This window comes from Rousettus aegyptiacus, unplaced genomic scaffold (genome assembly GCF_014176215.1).
Source record: "Rousettus aegyptiacus isolate mRouAeg1 unplaced genomic scaffold, mRouAeg1.p scaffold_m13_p_4, whole genome shotgun sequence".
NCBI lineage: Eukaryota > Metazoa > Chordata > Mammalia > Chiroptera > Pteropodidae > Rousettus > Rousettus aegyptiacus.
The window spans coordinates 9,572,812-9,593,687 of NW_023416307.1; the positions used below are offsets into that span (position 1 = coordinate 9,572,812).

Sequence of the window (20,876 nt, forward strand, 5' to 3'; positions counted from 1 at the left end):
TTCTAACTAACTAACTAACTAACTAACTAACTAACTAACTAACATAAATAAGTGAAGTTGTTCCTATCAGTCTCCTCCTTTAGAGCAATAGTTTCTAAAACCGTTTTCATTATTCTTCCTCCCTATCAGTAAGCATCGCTCAGGACACCCTCTGATTTGGACTGGGCTCCTCCAGAAGCAGATCGGCATAAGGACTGAGTGTAAGTCATCTCCATTGTGAGCGGATTCCAGGAGGTACCTTTCAGGGGGCGGGGCATTGGGGTGGAGAAAGCCAGAACGTTCCTAAGCAGGTAGCCTCTGGGCAACCAGAACTTATTCCCTCTGAGACCTTGGAGAGGCTGTGTGGAACATGCTGAGCTGTTGCACCTAAAGACGGGGGTGCTGGAGAAGTCGTCCCCTAATACCAGCCAGTCAACGGTCGAGGGCTGCTCCAGGGGGCCTCGCCTCCCCAGCACTTCCGGCCAGGCCTGGCCTGCTCAGCTCCTGTGCCAAATGTACTCCGTAGCCAGAAGGCACACAGAGAGTTGCAGATGTTTGCAGTTGACAGTGATTAGTGACTAGGGAAAAGTGAGTGCCGAACATACTGACGGTGTCTGCAGTGCTTTCCATATATATGTAGAATATTTTCTTGTTTCTGAGTCATATACAATAATAAAAACGTCTCTCTCCTCCTCTGAAACAATTAGGAGGTTGTGGTATTTGAGAAGGAAAAGAGGATATCACCAGAGGGGAGTGTGGTAGGGACCTGGGATTTTTATTAAATGTACCTAGAGTTTTTAGCTAATATATTTTAACAGCGAACGTATTAAAAATCAGGGTCTAGCATTTATAGTGGCTGTAAGGAAAATGAAAAATAACAAGGCTCTGGAGTCTGACTGTTTTTCGTGCGTAAGTGCCACCAGCAGAAGGAAGGGGTTATAAAATCTTATCATGGAATATGGGAGGCATTAATCACGTAGTTAAAAACAGGATTTTTTTTTTTTTTTCACAAACAATGTAATGCAAAGCCTAGTTTAATGAAGAACTTGGAATTTGGATAGATTCTTAGTTTTGGAATGTTACCCAAAGTCTTAAAATATAGCAAATGTATTTTATGTGAAGTATACACATCAAAGTGGGCTTATTTAATTCCTTCCCAGCAGAGAAAAGATTCTTTTCATAAGGTTTTCCATGTTTGTAGCACTCACTGTCCTTTGATATTTTCTGTTATGTTCTCATTTTACTTCTGCTCCTTATTCCCCTTCCTTAGTACTGACTGCTTTTTAAGGTGATGTGATTTCTGAATTTGTGGAATATTTTAATTGTTCAAGAAATGAATCAGTACTGAGTTGCTGTCATACTACCTGAGTTATGAAGTATTTAGGTGATTTGCTGTCCACACACATGTGGACAAAATATATTTACTTGAGAAAGTATATATAATTCTCTTATGCATCTTACAGTTCCTATCGCAAATAACATTTTCAAATCAAAGGGAGGCAGAGTATTGGTGGACTTGTGTTACTTTACTTAAGAACAAAATCTGACCACTCATTGGTTGGTTTTTTTCCTTTTTCTGTTTTCAAATCATATTCTCAGCAGAATGCCAATACACTCCAAATGAGTGAAATTTTAAGCTCTACTTCTAACCACTTCATGTTGGTGTATCTGTAATTAACTTAGTGAAAGGCTCTGATGACAGGTTCTTCCTTATTCCTCAATTACTTAACTTATGAGGTTCTCTAAGCAGTTTAATTTAACCACTTTCTACTGAAAAGTGTCATGTGGTAGAGCAAGAATATTAACCAATAATTCTAGGTGTTTTAACAAGGAATCCCAAAGGGCATTATCAGATGAGTCCACATGAGGAATGTCTGTAAAGTCTTGACTGGTGTGGTTAGGTCTGGGGTATATTGTGGTCAAAAGAACACAATACCGAAACCAAAATTAGCTTCAGAGTAACTTAAATCCTTTACATCTCTCAAAAGCAATGCTTTAAAAATTTTCTTTTACCACTTCTCTCCCATCCACTGTGTATATTCTCTGCAGGTGTACTTGACCTTTATTTTTCAAATGTCCTCCACCTAGGCCAACTCCTCCCCTAATCCCACCCCTCCAATCTCCTGTGCTTTTCTCCCCTGCCACCCTTGTCATTCTGTCTAAAAAGCCCTAGTGAATCTGTCTGGCAAAAAACCGAGAGCTCCTTGGAAGGCAGAAAAGAGGAAGACAGACCAGGTAAAGCCAGAACCCTTTCCATAGGGCAGAAGAATGGAAAAGGCAAGGGATCCTCATAAAATAACCTTTGTATTTGAACCATACAGATATGGATATAGGAAAATATTTATCTTTCAGCACCAAGACACTTCATTAGTGGCAGGCGTAGTTGCCTTTTATAACACAGCCCGAGACACTAGAGAGATGCATCCCAAAGTTTCCTTCTACACTGTGACTCTTCCGGAAACCCTAGTATATTTATAGTTATGTCACTCATGAGTTCCACAAGTTAAAGACCAATTTAGAATTCTTAGATCTGGTTAAAAACTCTAACTCTATATGCTATCTATATGCTTTATTTCAAAGACTTCAATCACACTTTCCTTTTTAAATCTCTATTGAGAACTGCCTCCATTCTTTTAAGCATTTTGGATAAAGTCCTTGGACTTCTTCCAGTTCGGCTGTGTTTTCTTTGAGATATGGCAGTCAGAATTAGTCACAGTATTCCAGGTGTATGAGTTAGTTTTGCATGAGGAACAACAGACTTGTATGATTTACGTTTAGCATATTTTAACCAAACAACAAATTGCGACAGATTGAATGCAGCAGCAGATATAAGAGCAGAGCTCCTTTCTGTTAAGTCATACAGTAGAGATTTGCAAAAATGTAAAACTATGTTGCCCTTCTCATTAAACTTTTTTTGGGGAAAATAGAGTTATTTTTTATAAAAATATTATTTATGTTAACATTTAATAGGTTTATTGTTGTTATTTAAAAATATTTAAAACATCCTTGACTTAAATTTCTAATATAGAAAATATCAATTGATAAAATTCACATAAACAAAAGCCCTTTGGGATTCTCAATGATTTTTGAGAATGTTAAGGGATGTGGAAGCCAAAAAGTTTGGGAACTGTTGAATTTTGGAGTATCCAAGTATTGTTTTCACATTCTTTGTACACATGATTATTTACTTCTTCAAAGGTCCTGTTATATTTCTTTCAGTGATTAGGGTATTAATCTTAGAGCATAGAGCAATTTTCTATTTAGAGTTCCAAGATAGAATAGAAGACAAACAACAGTAAGAAAATACAATGGTAATAGTATGGCACAGAGAGTCACGCCAATTTTACCTTTTTGTGGTTCAGAGTGAGTACCTAAAATTCAATATTTAGCCTCCAAATAATAATTTTACAAAAGGGGGTTATTATTTTGAAAGTACAGTCTTTCTTTTTCTGTGGCGGTTGTGCCCATTAAGAGAAAAAAAAGTCTTAAGCCTGGGAAAATCATCTAATTCTTAAAAAGTTTGGAAAATTCTGTGCTTTTGAATATGGATAAGAGAGGTCTTCAAATTTAGAGAGAATTGAACAATGCAAGAAAGGAAAGTTTATGACACTAGCCACGTTATCCTGCTCTCATTTGAGTGAAATTGAGTGATGGAGCCATCTCATGGCCTTATTTACATGCACCTGTCCTCTATGTACACATTAAGACACAAACATTTGACTGAAACCTAACAAGGACCAGCAACTTCTCAGAAAATACAACCAGATACTATGGAGTCTTTAGATGATCTTTCAAATGGAAAAACAAAACATTGTGCAACCAACTCAATGTTACTGTAGTTGTAAACCAACTGATTTTGAATACTCAGAGAAATACACCAAAGAACTCTCCTAGATGAAAACAGATGGGATTTAGAGGCAGATTTGAGACTTCTTATGAGAAGTTAGATTTACTGCAAAGTAAAACAATGAAGCCTATGACTCTACCCACAGGGAATGAAACGCAGGGAACTGGTGTGGTGAGCAGAATAATGGCCTTTTGAGCATGCCTATGTTCTGGTCCCCAGAACCTGGAAATCTGTTAGCTCTATGTCCAAAAGGACTTTGCAGATGTGACATTAAGGACTTTGAGATGGGGAAGTTATCTTGGATTATTCAAGTAGACCCAAGCTCATCGCATAGGTTCTTAAAGCAGAAAAAGTTTCCTAGCTCTACTCAGAGAAAGGGAGATGTGACTACAGAAAAAATGGTTAGCGAGGCAACGTTGCTGGCTTTGAAGATGGAGGAAAGGACCATAAGTCACAGAATGTGGTAGACTCTAGAAGCTGGAAAAGGCAAGAAAGTGGATTTGTCTCCAGAGCCTCTAGAAAGGAACACAGCCCTGCAGACACCTTGATTTTGTCGTAGTGAGACCCTTATTGGACTTCTAATTTAAGAAATGCAAGATAATAAATTTGCATTGCTTTATACTTCTAAATTTATGGTAATTTGTTATAGTAGAAAAATGAATATAGCTGGCTTGAAATTGATAATCTAACCCCCAGCTCATTTTCTCTTCAAGTACACTATTTTTGGGCTTGCACCATCTAAATCAGTCGACCAAATAATAAGATAGGAGGTCAATGGGGGACATGTTTCTTTTCTATTTATTTCATGAAAAGTCCATGGGAGCCTACTTGTAAGTCTTCGGGATCAGCAATGAGTAAGGTGGGAAGAAGGCAGCTTCCCAAGAAAAGCATTCTAAAAATCTCTTCTTTTGGTGGGTAAAGGGAAAAGGAGTAGTAAAGAAGAGTTTTAAAAATTACTTAAATCAACGAAATAATTTATTGTATTAAGATGTGTATGTGTAAATTTTAGTTTACAGAAGAGAATGGGTCCCAAGAAATGTTAAAAAAAAAGATTCTTGTTAATTTTTATAGCCTTGGTCCAATAAAATGACAATGGTAGAGAAAAGGTCGAGGCGGAACAAGAATAAAAAAGAAAAACAAACATTTACTAAGCTGCTTGGAGAGAGCGACACAGTTCTGTCTCTCCAGCCTTATGCAATTTTGTTGACTTAGGGCCAAAGGTGCCTAGAGGAAAGACCAGAATGTACGAAGGATAGCAGCAGTGAAAAGAGAATGAGGCAGCTACTCTGGATGTAGAATTGAAGCGCCAAAGCAGCTGGAAGCCAGCCAGGAAGTTTGCCAAACTACGAAAACATCAGTGTTTGCTGCCTTTACATGCTCCTCTGATACGAGGGACCAGGGACGGCCTGAGCTATGTTGGCATTCAGCGTTTTCCTTTTAAAACTTTTTATACTTTGTCACTGATTTTTATTTTAAAACAAATCATTTAGTTATATGACTGGCTTTAAGTTTCTGAAGAATAATTTTATTACATCTTAATGCCAACGATTTTCCTAAGAGATGACAAGAATTTGACTTTATTTAGACAACTATTCCCCACGGTGTCCATTTGAGGCCTACCTGAATTTCATAAGCCCAGCGGAAAGGGAATAGTTATTTGCCAAAACCTCCTAGAACATGCTGAACATCACGGTAAAAAGAACATAACATCTAGTAAAATCGCTAGGCAAGGAGTTTAGCGCTACCACCCTAATCACTTGCGTCCTATCCAGATGGTGTCCCAAATCCAATATAAATTCCTATCGGGAGACAAGGAAAGCAAACCTTTAACCAGCTGCACATTTTATTTGCGGTCTCAGGGCACTCAGAAAATGCCTCATGAGTGTAAGGCGGTTTAATTGCAAGAGCTATGAATTTGGAGAGCCGAAACGGAACCAGAATGGGAAGGAAAAGAGTTTTCTATGTGGTCTGAATCATACTCCCTAATGAGAAGGTCAGCATTTTTAACTATTCCTGGATTTCTAACTAGTCTAGGAAGATTCAGTTAATTTGGTTAATTTCCAAGGCAAAAGAAGCTTCCATGAACTTGATCTCCCACTTGATGTTTGTACGTTGAAGGTTTTATTTCTTCTGTCTCTCAAAGTCTCAAATAATACTAAAGACAGTATTTTGACTATAAGGTAACATTGGCAGACACTGTTTCATATGCAGACAATATCAGTTACCATTAACTATGATCAAGTAAGTTGCAAACCCACAAACATGGAGTAAGATGCTGGTACTCTAACCTAGCAGAATAATGTCTAAAATATCAAGAGAAAGATGGAAAAAATGTAACACCTCATTAAATACAATGTTATTACACTGTGACTTTTTTTCCCACCTGTAACTAACTCTGAATCAGAGCATCCAATAAATTTTACGGAGGGTTAATGTACTATAAAAACAGTATTCTTTCCTGTACCAGAGGATGCTGATAAAATGCAGAGGATCGATCGGGAGCATAAGAAGTCAAGTGTAGTGGGAGCTGCCACAGGGGCCTGTTGCCTTTAGTTTGCACTCATGAAGAGAGCACTGGAACAGGAGTCAGGAGGCCTGAGTTTTGGCCTTTCTTCATCCTCAACTGAAGAACGAGCAAGGTACAGTCATCCCCCTTAACCACTCGGAATAGATTCCAAGACCCCCAGTGGATGGCTGAAACCATGGATAGTACTAAACTGTATTACTATGATTTTCTCTAGACATACACACCTATGATAAAGTTAAATTTAACAGTTAAACGCAGTAAGAGATTAACATCAATAGCTAATAATAGAGTAGAACAATTATAATAATAAATTGTATAAAAGGTTATGTGAATGTGCTTGCTTGCTCTCTCTTTCAAAATACCTTACTGTACTGTACTCAGCTTTTCACTTAAAAGAAGTTCTCTAAGGCTTCTGTTTGTCATATTCCAATTGCCAGCATCACCACAATTGTGCTTTGGGGCCGTTAGTAAGTAAAATAGAGTCACTTGAACACAAGAACTGCGATACCACGACAGTCAATTTGATAACCAAGGCTCCTAAGTGACTAATGGGCGGGGAGCATCTGTAGTGTGGAGATGATGGGCAAAGGGGTGATCTGCATTCCAGGAGGGATGGAGCAGGATGGCGCGAGATTTAATTACACTACATAGAACGGCATGCAATTTAAAACTTATGAATTGCTTATTTCTGGAATTGTTCATTTAATATATTTGGACCACAGATGCCTGTGAGTAACTGAAACCACAGAAAGCAAACTGTGGGTAAGGGGTGGGGGAGGTTACTGTATTTCATAATTCCTCACGTTTCTTCTGTGTCATAGTGTTAATAACACCTACGATGAGCATCATGATAAAGACTATATTAGAAAAGGAAGCAGATCATCGGTATGGTGCCTGACACACTGACGCTTAATAAGATGGGGTTTATCCTTTCCTGAGCTTTAATCTAGAAAAGCATGAAACAGACGTTTATTTTCCTTTTTCTAGTTTTCAGTTATAGTTGGCATACAGTATTATATGAGTTTTAGGTCTATAGCACAATGGTTAGACATTTACATAACTTATGAAGAGATTCCTGCAGTAAGACTAGTACCCACCTGGCACCATTCATAGAAATTACGACATTATTGACTGTATTTCCTAAGTTGTACTTTACACCCCTGTGACAATTTTGTAGCTGTCAATTTGTACTTCTTAATCCTGTCACCATTGTTTCCCTTTCTTAAGCACTCCTTCTATCCAGCCAGAGATTCTTCAAGGCTATCCTCCTCACTTTTATTTATTTACTTACTCATTTAATTTTTTGAGAAAGGTAAATACAACCAGCACTTCAATGCTCATTGATTGTGACAAGAACAGTTGTAACAGAGGTACAGTTGTCAGAACAGTCAGGAGTGGGGAGTGAAGGAGGCGCGGGAAAGCCACACCGTGGAGGGCGACCCTGGATCCCCGGCGGGAGAAGACGGGAAAGGGGTCACCACTTGGAAAGGGAAGAAAGAGGCAGGCGCTGAATGACAGCCTTCTTCTCCTGGACTTTTCGCTGACTCGCCGTTTCAGTGGCCGGGAGCTGTTGGCACAACTTCTTTCTCACCTAAAGAATCAGTTGCTGGTTTATTTAGCATTTAGATGTTTTGAGGAAAAGAAAATTGATATAAGCCTATTAAATTGTATTGAATAAATCTAAGTTTTAATGAAAACATGCTTACTCTTTTAGGGATTTAACCATAAAGCTCTACAGAAGTAATTCGAGCAAGGATCCTTGGCACACGAACCAAGTGTTTACAGCTCCTGTTGCACCGGGCATAACAAACCCTATCTGAACCATCTGTCTCTGCACGGTGTTAGCGATCTCAAACTTGAGAAGGGGATGGGCATGTTCGTGCTTGAAAATTTTTTCCTTAAGTACATTTTCTATGTACTCATTACATGTCTGCTTTCCACTCTACATCCTTTATCGATTATATGTTATTGGTAAACAAATTTCTCTTAAATTTGGTAAGACCTGAAACAGGAGTAAAGCTCAGTTTATACAATTTTACTTTTACCTTTCTCAAACCTCAAAATTTCAGTGGCACTTAAAAAGAAATCATTATCCTTTTTTAAAAATTTTTGTTTGGCCCATATTAATGCTCCTGAAAAATTTTCAAACTCAGCAGACTGACCAGCTGTAAACTATGGCTCATTTTGCTACCTTCAGAATCTTTCTTGGACAATTACAGTGTATTTTTTTTTCTTGATGTGGTTATAGAGTCATCTACAGTGTTTACTCAGCCATCATAATCTGTTTTTGTTTTACTGTGTTTTAGGATTCTCTGTGGTAAACATCCAATGATTTTGACTTCCTAAGTTTCAGCTTTGGGAAACTGTTTTTTAAAAAAACATTTCTAGCGGCAGAGTAAGCCTACTTCTTGTATGTATACTTTCCCAAGTTCAGGTCATCGGGACTCTGTTGATTTGCTCCTCCATTTAGGTAGCAAACACTTCAGAGCATAATTATGTCACTGATCCTGACATAGCTGTGTGTTTTTCAGCATTAGTTCATTACAGTTATATGATATGTCACCTGGTTCTAGTTATTTGCTTCTTTAGTTACAGTATTAGTGAATATTCTACCTAAAATAAATTTTATGTGTATAATATATGAACATTATAGTAAAAATAATATACAGCATGTATAGTGTAATCATATACAGTGTAACTAATAAGAAGAATTATTTCCTGGGGCTCAGAAGGAGAAGAGTGATATAAATCTTAAATATTAAAGCTACAATGAAATTGATATAGCTTTCAAATTATATATTCACTTAAGTTCCTTTTTTTCTCCTCAAAAAATCTGTTTAGGCCAAATCATGGTACAGTAAAACAACCCTAAAATCTCAGAGGCTTACAGCAACGAAGATGTATTTCTCACTTGCATAACATCTTAGATGTGGCCTCGTTACAGCGCCACGTTTTCTTTGTTCTGAAAGAGCAGAGAGCATAGATCAGTGGTAGAATCACTCTTTTTGACACTTACAGGTTTGTTCAAAAGTGGCTCATGTCATTTCCACTCACATTTCATCAGCCACGGCAAGTCACATGGCTAAGGCCGATGTTGATGGAGTGAGTAGCGAGGAGGGGACCAGTAGGGATAAAGCAAGCAGAAAGGAACTGGTATGGAGGAGCAGCAGGTTATTTGAAAAATAATTCCATGTCCTCTCTCTATATATGTATAGACAGACGCATGAACAAAAAGGGAGATGGCAAAGTAATGAGAATATTTTCCCTTAAGATAATTTTATCTGGATTTTAAATTTCTGAATGACAGATATCTCATTGACAATTTGTTCAGCTTTTCCAATGTCGTTCAATAGCCTGTGAACACTACCTGAATATTATCAATCCTTTGATGGTGGTTCGAAATTCGGAAATGGCTAGTACTCATCTGTAGTCAATCGTGTAATTTACTTTGACGTACTTATAGCCGTTGTGACATTTGGTATCTTTCCACGTGGCCCATCGAAGTGAATAGAATCTATTATATACTATTTTATTAAAATGGGAATTTTAACTAAAAGCTGTAATTTAGATTTTCTTTTGTGGTTCGTGAGGTAGTACTGAAGGCCATTCTAAAAGATGAATTCCAACAATATTTTGAATGGATCGTGTGGATTAAAATGATTGTATGGATCAAAATATGTGCATAAGATAAGAGGTGAAAACTTTAGAGGTGAAAAACTCACCGAAATGTTTACATTTTGGTCGATTTTCTAAAGAGTACAGTAAAACCACAGGATAATGTAAATTCTAGTAAGTTTTGGCTTTGGGTTCTCATTCTCCACTCAAGGATATGGGGTTTGGTTGGGGTAGGCATTCAAGTTGGAGCACATATTTTATTTAAAAGAAAAATTATTTTGTTCAAATAGTTGTTATAAGATAGACTGGAAAGAACTGGTTTTCATTAACTTCGAAATAGTTCAACCATTAGCTTTTGTGAGCTTACAATATTTGGATTCTATTTACAGCTTTTTGTTTGTTTCTTGTATTAGTTATACGTTATAGTCATTCCTCATTTCCATTTTCTTTTTCTTTCTTTTTTTTTTTTTTTTTTAAATTTAAGTCACTTGAGGAGATAAAAACAAGATTTTTTATTCCTGGCATAAAATCAATAAAATTAACATATATGAATTATTTATAATGTAGTCAGCATTATTTTAAGCATTTACTCACTTTAACTTATTTAAAGCAACAAGGTCATCAATTTATATTATTTCCAGTTTATAAATGAGAAAATTGAGTCAAAGAATGGGTTAAGAAGCATGTTCTAACAGTGCACAGCTAGTATATAGTTGAGCTCATTTGGATCCAGAACCTATGCTTTTGCTAAAACCACACATGCTGCCACATATACGTCTGTTAGTTCATTATTTATTCATTTAGAAACATATGTTAAGGACTAACTATATGTTAGGCAGTGTCTTGGGCACAAGAAATATGCAAGGTTACAGTATTGGCCTTCATTCCTGACACAGCCTACCTAGCTAGGAGGAGAAAGTTCAATGAATTTTTCCTTTGTCGATTCTTGAAGAAGTAGGAATTTCTCAGAGAACCAGGAATAAATAGGTGTCTTAGCAGAGAGGAAAACATGAAAAGAAATAGAGAAACAAGAATGAAGATTTGGGGAATGCAAGTACAACTACATTCTGGAGTGTGTCGAGCCAAGCGGAAAGAGAAGGAGCAGAGAGGCAAGGCAGAGGCCAGATGATGGCTGGTTTTGTATCATGCTAAGGACTTAAGACTTTCGCCAGAAATGGTGGAGGGAGCCTTTGGAGAGTTTTAAGTAAAAAAGCTTGTAATGTCGATGCTATCATGAAAGATTTCCTGTGCATCCCATTTGTAGTTTTTTCTCATAGTACTTAGAATATTCAAAGAGGATGCGCGTGCTAGTTAAATGGGATAGTAGCATGTAGACTTAGAAGACATTTCTGTGAATTGAGTCAGAGTAAATTCTGTATGTCAAACAGACTACAAGCAAGACAAGGATGTACATTAACCAGTAAATAAATGGAAAGAAAGAAAATGAACTGCAGAGCGTACCTAGTATAAATGTTCAGTGTGCTTGAGGAATGAATTTGAGAAATTATTGGCCAGGCCAACAGTTACAAAGAGGCCCCGCTTCTTTGAAAATCTACTTTTTGAAGTGCCGTTTGCAGTTAGGCATAATAGCTGAGGAGATGTACTTGGTAATGATTCAATGCTTTGTTTACACCTTTCACTATCTCTAGATTTGTAACTCAATCCTTAAGTAGGCACATTTCCTGAAAATATATTGAAAAGTAGTTCTCTTTTTGATTGTATGAATAGAGAAGTGAAAACTTCATGTTGAATTTTAATTCAGCTAAACACTGGTTAAAAATAGGACAAAATTAGAGTTTTTCCTCACTCTTACTGACAGTGTATAAAACGTGATTGATGGGCATCTTAGATGACTGAGATTGCAAACATGTAACTGCCATGCTCAAGGCAAGTTGCATTATGTGAATCAGCTAGACTGAGGAGGGCTCACTGTGTTTAACACGATAAAGGAGGCATGCTTTTCTGCACGTTCTGCCAATTCAAAATGATGTGATTTCCAAAAGATAAAAATGTGTTTACCCTTGGCAGGCCGTGGCATGCCTGAGGAGTATCATTTTAACATTATTGCTGCAGCCATGGAAATGTTGAAGGAGAGTTGGAGATTTTGGTTAAGAAAGACATGTAGAATCTACAAAACTCCTCGTTCCTTTGGGGGCTTACAATATCTGATATTTGACAGAATTTTTTCACATTTAGTTGATCTGGCTCAAAAGTAAGTCTTTGTTAGGTTAAAAATGTTACCAATCCTATTAGCCAAGTTTTTATTGTTGCGATAACATTAGCTTTAATTATTTGTCATGTTTGCTAAAATTCGGACAGATGTTGATGGGCTTCTACATCTCAGACCCCTTACAAATGCCACCTTCTTTTCCTGTTTCCTTCTACATTCTCATTTGTGTAGATCTGTATAAAAACAGTATTTATTAAATGAATTATGTTACTGTTCATGGATGCAGATTTTTCCATTTTTAACAAAAATATAATTTGCTGCTATAAAATTTCCCCTTTTTTAAAGTGTGCATTTCAATGGTTTTTAGTATTTGCAAAAAATTGTGCAATCGTGACAACTATCTAATTCCAGAACATTTTCATCACCCCAGAAACTTATCCAGTTACCTATTAGCAGTCACTCTCCATCGCCCTTTCTCCCTGGCCCCTGGCAACCAATAGTCAATGTACTTTTGCCTCTGCGGGTTTGCCTATTCTTGACACTTCATGTACATATAGAAGCATACAAAATATGGCCTTTGGTGACTGTCTTCCTTTACCTAGCATAATGTTTTCAAAGTTCATTATGTTGGAGTGTATCACTATTGCTTTTTTATTGTAACATAATATTCCATCATATAGATATACCACATTTTGTTTATCCATGTATTAGTTGATGAATATTTAGGTTGTTAGAACTTTTTTTGAATTATGCTACCATAAACATTTGTGTACAAGTTTTTGTGTGGAACATGATATACATGATATACATTTAAATATATTTTATTAAAGTTAAAAAATTAACATTAAAAATTTTTTTTAAAGAATTACTACAACATTAAGATATTTAAAAAACATAACTATTAACATTTTGGTTTATTTTGTTTTAAACTTTTCCACTTACTAATATTTTCATTTTTAAAAAGCACATTTTGTATCAAAAATGCATACTGTTATATATTCTACTATTTTAACTTTATTTTCACTATATCAAAGTATATATGATATATTTCTAAGACAGGATTTTTAATAATTGTATATATTTATTTTTATTTTAAATGTGTCTGTACATTAAAATTATAATACATTGCTTTATTTTTCATTTTATTTCTGGAATAGTTTTTCAACAAATGTTTGCTGAAATGACTTTATGATATATATAGAGTCACAGAATTTCAGGTTTGAAAAGAGTCTTCAGGGTCTGTGAATAACATGAGTGATACTGTATTTTAGTTAAAAGTGAGTTTAGCCGATGCCTGTAATTTTGGCTTTTAAACTTCTATGTTTAACCAGCATACTGTATTCTTTGAATAAACCATTTGGGAAGATTGAAAAAAATGCTAATAGGAAATTAGTTTCTAAGTTAAATCATAAATAATACTCAACAACTTTCTGAATTCCTATACGATAAAATTTGAAATTTGTAAGATGTTAATAAATGACTTTTCAACCAGTTTAAAACATCATTCATGAAAATACATATTATTTTCCAAAATTATAAGATGTTCCCCAAAGTCATTAAAAGTGCCTCAGTATCTCCAGTGTTGTTTTGTCAGATAGTCATGGGTTGTTTCCAAAGAGTGAAATGTATTTGTTTTGCATGTTGTATTCAAACTTCATTTTCTAACATCACTGTCGACACTAAATCTGCTGTTGAATCACAGTAACACCACCGACTGTATGATGCCAAGTTGAGCGTGTTCCAACTTTTAAAAATATCATCAATCCTAGCACCTGATTATGGTGTCGAAATACTGTTTTCATTAAAGGAATCTAGATCTTCTTGGAGAAACTGCTGATTCCAAGTTCTGGGGCAGGATATACACAAAATTAGCTCATAGCAACTTGTTAGTCGAATTACAAGGATTCCATCAGAGACCACCAGGGCCAGAGATTGTCTATCAGTAGCCAACCTAAAGAGGCCAACTCACTGGCCAAAGTTGGGACAATTTAAACTTTTATAAGGTGAACCCCATCAAATGTATTTAAATCCTTAAATTTATCATTAAAAATTAATTGGTCATTTTTGGAAGATGTTTATTATCTTCAAAACTGATTTAAAAACAAACAAACAAAAAAAAACAGGAAAATAACCAAGCATTTATTCTACCTTCTCCATATGAACTGTCCCATTAGGTAACATAGTAGATGAGAAGCTAGTCTTTATAAAAAGTAGCATTTCAATGAATAAATAAAAAGAACTAATAGAATTATAATATCACCATTTTGCAATACACATGAACTACAGATTTAGACATTAAGCTGTTAATAGTGCAAGAGAAACGCAGACACGCTGTGCCTCCTGATGCAAGCGTACGCCACCACCTAGACTCTGGCCAAAGGGATCAAATCTGAGATTGCTCAAGGGTCTGGACCCAGCTGCCATTTTGCAGGAAGGAGAGGGAACAGAAACTTGGATATGCAGTCAACAAAATCCAGGTTGAGGGAAACTGCGCATTAAATATCCTGTGCTCTTCCACAGGTACAGTGGAGAGAGCGGGAAATGGAGAGAGGCACTGGAGGTCGAAAGTGACTTAACACATATGTTGATTTTGATTTTAAAAAGTGAGTAAGACTAAACTTCACGTATTGCCTGGGGCTTATTGTGTTAACGATAAGACTGTGACATGCAAAAAGAGGATTACTGTAAAGGCAAGACAGTGGTTTGTGGGGAGAGAGATGGTTCTGTTTGGGATGGGCCACGTGGAGGCACACCTGGGTGCCTGGCAAAGCTCTATTTCTTGATTCAGGTGAGGGTTTCAAAGGTGTTGTATTAGTTTTCTATTGTTGCTGTTAACAAATTATCGAAAAAATTAGTGGCTGAAAACAACAAAATCTACTATCTCAGAGTTCTGTAGGTCAGAGGGCCAGGTGAGCTTGACCGGAGTGTCTGCTGTGGGTCTCGCAAGGCCGAAATCCAGTTCTCGTTCGGCTGGGCTGTTATCTGGAGGCTCCAGGCTCATTCGAGTTTTGGGGAAGAATTCAGTACCTTATGGCCACAGGGCTGAGGATCCTATTTTCTTTCTGGCTGTTAGCCAGAGCCTCTCTCAGCTCCTCAAGCCTACCCATGTTTAGTTTACATTGTCCTCCCACCTTCAAACAGCAAGAATGGGTTAAGCCCTTTTTATACTATGAATCTCTCTTTTTTTTTCCCTTCCTCTGCAACTCTTTCAGTTTTTATTTTCTATTGTTAAGGGCTTGTTTAAAGAAGATAAATGAGGTCAAATATAGGATGACAGAAGGAGACTGGCCTTCAGGTGGTGAGCACATAACAGAATATACAGATGTCATATTATAAAGTTGTACACCTGCAATTTATATAACTCTCTTATCACAATACATTTAATTTAAAAAATTAAAATTTTCTTACCTTGATAAATCAGGATAAGCTCCCTCTTTTAAGTTCAGCTGGTGGTTAAACTTAATTACATCTTCAAAGTCCCTTCACAGCATTACCTAGATTGGCAGTTGATTGAATAACCAGGGACCAGAATGCTAGGAAGATGTCTTTAGAATTCTGCCCGTCACAGGTAGTTTTTGCCATTTTATGTATTTGTATTTTATTTTACAAATATAAAGACTGCAAAATTATTGAGACATGCAAACTGATGCCTTCTTGTAATATTTGAAAGATTCTTATCGAAGGTGCTTACTTTTCTTTAGGAAAAAAAAAGTGATTTATTTTCTTAGCTAAATGAAGTATTTTATACTTTCACCTTGTCTAAAGATGGCAAAAAATGTAGGTATGAAAAAGTAAGTTCTGGAATTGGCTGCTTTTATTATTGTAAGTAACTCTAAAACAATAAAAAGTTATGTCAATAAAATTTACAATTTGTATAGAGTTATTGCACATGGCTTAAAGGTGCAGTCTTTATGGGGGGTACTGGGTTCCTAGGCTATGGCTGCTGGTATCCCTTTTGGTGATAGCTTTTATAAGACCTGAAACTCCTCTGGTTTTCCTGCCATTTCATAGCTACTTCTGGGTATAATTGTCATTACATTTTTTGCTAACTTAATTGATGGTATATCAAAATTGAATTGTACTGAGGTGGGCAAGTTTTTCCTGTAAAAAGACCAGATAGTAAATATTTTTCAGTTTTGTAGGCCATATTGTCTCTTTTGCAAATATTCAACTCTGTTGTTGTAGCCCAAAAGAACATAGACAATACAGAAATTAATAGGCATGGCTGAATTTCGCCCATGAGCCACAATTTGCAGACCCCTGTCCTAAACATTTAGATATTTCTTCTCTTACTGTGTTTTCAATATTTTACAAATGATATATTTTCATTGCATTCACTTATATAAGCATATTATACAAAAAATAACCAAAGTAAGGACAGGCACAAAAATTTATATTTCCCTTAGCAATAGGGTAAAGATTTTAGTGTTTGAACCAATTTTTCAAGTATGTATACTGTACATATCTAAATTCTTCCCTGATAACAAAGCTAAGTATATTTCTGTATCGATCTCACTCATTCATTTATTCAGTCAACAAATATTTATCAATCACTTAGTATGTGCCAAGCACTATTCTAGATCCTGGAGATAAGCAGTTAAGCAAATTTCCCGCCGTCATCATGCACACACTCAACTTGCTGTTGATATCAAGAATCCAGGATTTAAGAAGCATTTTCTAGTAGTTTCTCCCTGACCTGCAACAGAGTAGCATATGAATATGAATGTTAATTCACTTTTGATATTAGATTAAAATATCATTTGCCTATGTTTTCTTATAAATTGTCAGTGTGATTACCTTTGGAAAAAAAACAAGAGTCTGTGTTATTTGTTCACCATGTTTCATTTCAGATGTACATTGGAATTTGTTAGAAGTCAGTTTTATCTTGCAAAATTTTACTGTGTAAAACTCACTGAAGACCTGGGCAATGTACTGTCATACTTTGTCTTCAAGTTTTACTGTGTGAATTTGAGAGATGTTGCTTTTTTTGACCATGCTGTGATTGAAATAAACCCTAGCTGAGCAATTAGCTGGTAATAATCGAAGATTTTGACATTTTGATTTGAGCTTCATTAATTCATCATAGCCATCAACACATTTTCTTTAAAATTGCATTTTTAATCAGAGATGCAGATTCATTCTTGGCTTTTAGGGAATTTACTCTTGCCTGGGGAAAAGAAAAAGTTAGATAAAAGGACCCCAAGACTTATAATAACCCTACAAATAAAAAAATCAAACTTTAAGCAAAGCTTACGATAAGCACAAGTATTAGGCATTCGTTACTATTGCATAACTGATAGTTATTTGCTGTGATGAGAGCATCCATCTTTAAGCCTTTTCTGGCATCTAACTGAATGCATTACATGTGTCTTGCAATCATGTCCTTCCTCACGTACTTTTTCGTGAATTGACATGCATAAGCCTAAATTAAAAAAAAAAGTTGAACTACAACTTACCTCTTCAATCACATGTTTACAATATAGCATTTATATATCATTTACAGATGTGGTTAGGGAAACTTTATTCGAAGATCTGAATTAAAACAAGTCATTCTGGTAGCACTAGTTTCTACTCTGTTCAGTTCGGTGGGTGCTTGCATGCACATAGTGTTTTCTTTTCTTAAGAAAACATTGCAAATAGTTGAACTATGTAAAAATGTGAATCACAAGTTTGTAGAATTCCTGGAGCACCTCCATAAAACCCCAAGATTCCGTAGAACAAATCTGAGAAATTTGATCTAAGTCAATCCCTTTATCTTTTGAATGAGGAAAATGAGGCCCGGAGAGAAGGTGTGTTCAACATGGCCGCCCTAGAATCGGACCCAGGGTTCCTAACTCCTGGCACAGTGCATTCTCCATCACTGCCTACTTTGTGTTCAACAGGCATTACAATCTCTGTAATTTACTTTAGAGTACTTAACAGCCTTTTGATATTTCGTATGCACAATTAGCTGGTCAGACATGATGCTGGCCAGACAGCATAGTCCAGTGTCATGTGGCATCAGTGTCACGTGAGAGCAGGCCCACTGGAGAAGCAGCTGCTGCAGGCCTTTCTATTCTATATCCTTTTGACTGATTGTGGATGTTTTATGAATTAGCATATTGATTGCAAATTGGGGTTTTCAGTGTTGAATGTTGTGTGTGTTCATTAGCGTGAGAGATGTTAGAAATAGACACTAGCTCTCACAGATGAAATCGAACATATTTTGGACATATGGATTGGCTAGCACTCTTTTATAAATAGAGGCCTATACTGGTCTTTTTAGGATTGACCCTCATGCTGTGAGCCTCTAATTGGTTCTCAGTCAAGAAATTGGCTCAGGAGGACTTCTGATTGCCCCGTGGCCTCTATGCACAGAAAGCAGCCTCAGAAATCTTGCTAAGTCTGTTTCAGGTGAACTTTTTATACCACTGAAAAGGGCTTTATCCAGTGTGTACAGCAAGTCGTATAAACTTCTTGCTGATAAGTATTTGCTAATAAGTGTCTGACTGTGCGCGGGAATTTTGGACTGAGGGTTGTTTCCATTCAGATCTCATAGCCAGGCTGTGGGAGAGTAGCATACTCCCCCTGTCTCAGCCTTCTTTGGTGGCCACTGAAAAGAATGTGACCGTGCATACCAAACTGGCTGAGGTACATGTGCAACTCCAGGCGGTATCTCATTTTGAGAATTAGTGGAGTCTTAAGCCTCCTGCTCCGTTAATATAGTTTTTCCTTCTCCCCTTTGCCACAGCCTTTCGTTAAATGTGCCAAAAAGAGGGAGTTGCTGCTCTGGCTCTTTGTGACTTCCTGGGAAGTGATTGATTTGTTGTCCTTCAGCTTCCTTCCCTTGCTGGCACTACTGCTTTTGGAGTACAAAAGGTCATGATCACTCAGGCCCCCAGCGTCATTCCTTGTAAAATAGAGTCCCAGAGCCAGATCCACAGGTAGTCAGTCATTGGGGGCAGGGAGGGGACATTGGATATTTGACCTGGGCTCTTGGAGCTCAGGGAAGTTAGTGTTTGACCAGAGATTCCATGGATTATGGGCCGAACTGTGTTTCCACAAAATTTATATGTCAAAGTCCTAACACTTAGTACCTCAGAATATGACTGTATTTGGAGATAGGGTCTTTGAAAGGGTAATTAAGTTAAAATGAGTTCAGTTAAGGTGAGCCCTCATGTAATATGATTGGTTTCTTCATTAGATGAGATTAGGACACAGACAGTTACAGAGAGAAGACCATGTGCAGACACCGGTAGAAGACAAGCCAAGGAGAGAGGCCTCAGAAGAAACCAACCCTACCAGCACCTTGATCACAGACTTCCAGCTTCCAGAATTATGAGACAATAAATTTCTCTTCTACACACACCCTCCCCTTCCTGCCCACCCATCTGTGGTCCTTTGTTATGGAAGCCCTAGCAAACTAATACATCGGGCAAGTTTGTTTCAGATTCTAACTTCTTGGTTCCTCTTCTTCATCTATCGCTGCAGCTTTGGCCTGGACTCTGAAGATTTGCATGCTGGAATCGGAGTTCAGCGTGAGAGGTGCCTTACAACAATTCTATTCGTGCTGGAGTGAGTTCCAGGAGGCAGTGTAGTGCCCAGATGGCCCTGCAGGAGGAGCTGGCTTCAGAACGGAATGAACTTCAGCCTCGCAAATGAGAAACTTCCAGCGGCAGCTCCAGGCCCTGCTGCGAAGAGCTAACAGAGATGTAACATTATGGATTATTTTTAGTCTCTTCCCTGCAGGTGAGGAAAACTCTCTTTCTCCTCCAAGTTAAAAACACATGCTCCAATACCGCAAGAGCGGAGTTCTCAGCTTTCTGTTCTCAGTCTTTAAGGACGGACTGGATGGAACCTTTCCCAGCTCCCAGCTAGGTTATCCATCCCTGAAACTCAGCTCTACCAGTTGGAACGCAAGCTGTAGATAAACCCCAAGTTGATCCCAAGATTAGGAGGAGAAAAGCACACCAATCTCCTTTAAAATACATCATCAATCTTTATAGTCTTGAAATCATGTCCAGAGGGAGGTTGAGATGTATCACGTCTGTCTCTATCTTGTAATATTTGTGTTCAACTTGCCTTCCGTCTATGTCAGTGTTGGATACCCTGTCCCCACCACGGACAGTCCTGTTGGCAGTCACTGTGGATATTCAATGCACTTAAAAACAGTTAAATAAATAGTTTTCCAAAAGAGAGGCCCTGGGGTGGGTTGAATCAGACTGTGGTCTGCCTGACATAATTGGTGCCTCTACCAATTGGGACCTATCTTTTGGGATTTAACATTTTGAGATTGATGCATTTTTCCTTTGGAACTTCATGCTTAATGAAATACGTTGTTTGTAGCAGTAAATGGTTACTATTTAGCTTCCATGAACCATGTCTGTAAAACTACCTGTCTACCTTCTTACACATGTGATAGACACAGAAGAACAAGCCGGTGGTTTTAAAGCACTTGATATTTGAACAAAAATCACATACAGAGTATAAGGTTCCCATAATTTATCAGTACATTCTAGCTCCGAGGCCCTATGTCCTTAATTAATCATTCAGTTACTGAGTTCTAGCAAAGAATTCTTGTGTGCTAGAATAGAGAAGAAAAAAGACTGAAAAAATGCACACGGATGAAGAAGAGGCTAGACCATGGAGCAAGCCTTTCATTTATCTCCAGAGGGACCAGATGACCTCACTGAGGCAATTATTGTTCTCCTCGTCACTGAATGAGTTAGGGCCCTGCACATCTGAAGTCCTGACTAGGA

The 20,876-nt window shown here is 37.3% G+C and overlaps 1 long non-coding RNA gene across 3 annotated transcripts in view; it reads left to right on the forward strand.

The window, feature by feature from the left end:
* LOC118601578 overlaps positions 1-20,494 on the forward strand; it is a 134,153-nt gene extending 113,659 nt beyond the window's left edge. For all 3 annotated transcript variants that reach the window (XR_004950323.1, XR_004950324.1, XR_004950325.1), the window contains 3 exons: positions 130-200; positions 14,659-14,741; positions 19,609-20,494. This is a non-coding gene — a long non-coding RNA (uncharacterized LOC118601578). The remainder of the gene's footprint in view (positions 1-129; positions 201-14,658; positions 14,742-19,608) is intronic.
* The last annotated feature ends 382 nt before the right edge of the window (positions 20,495-20,876 follow it).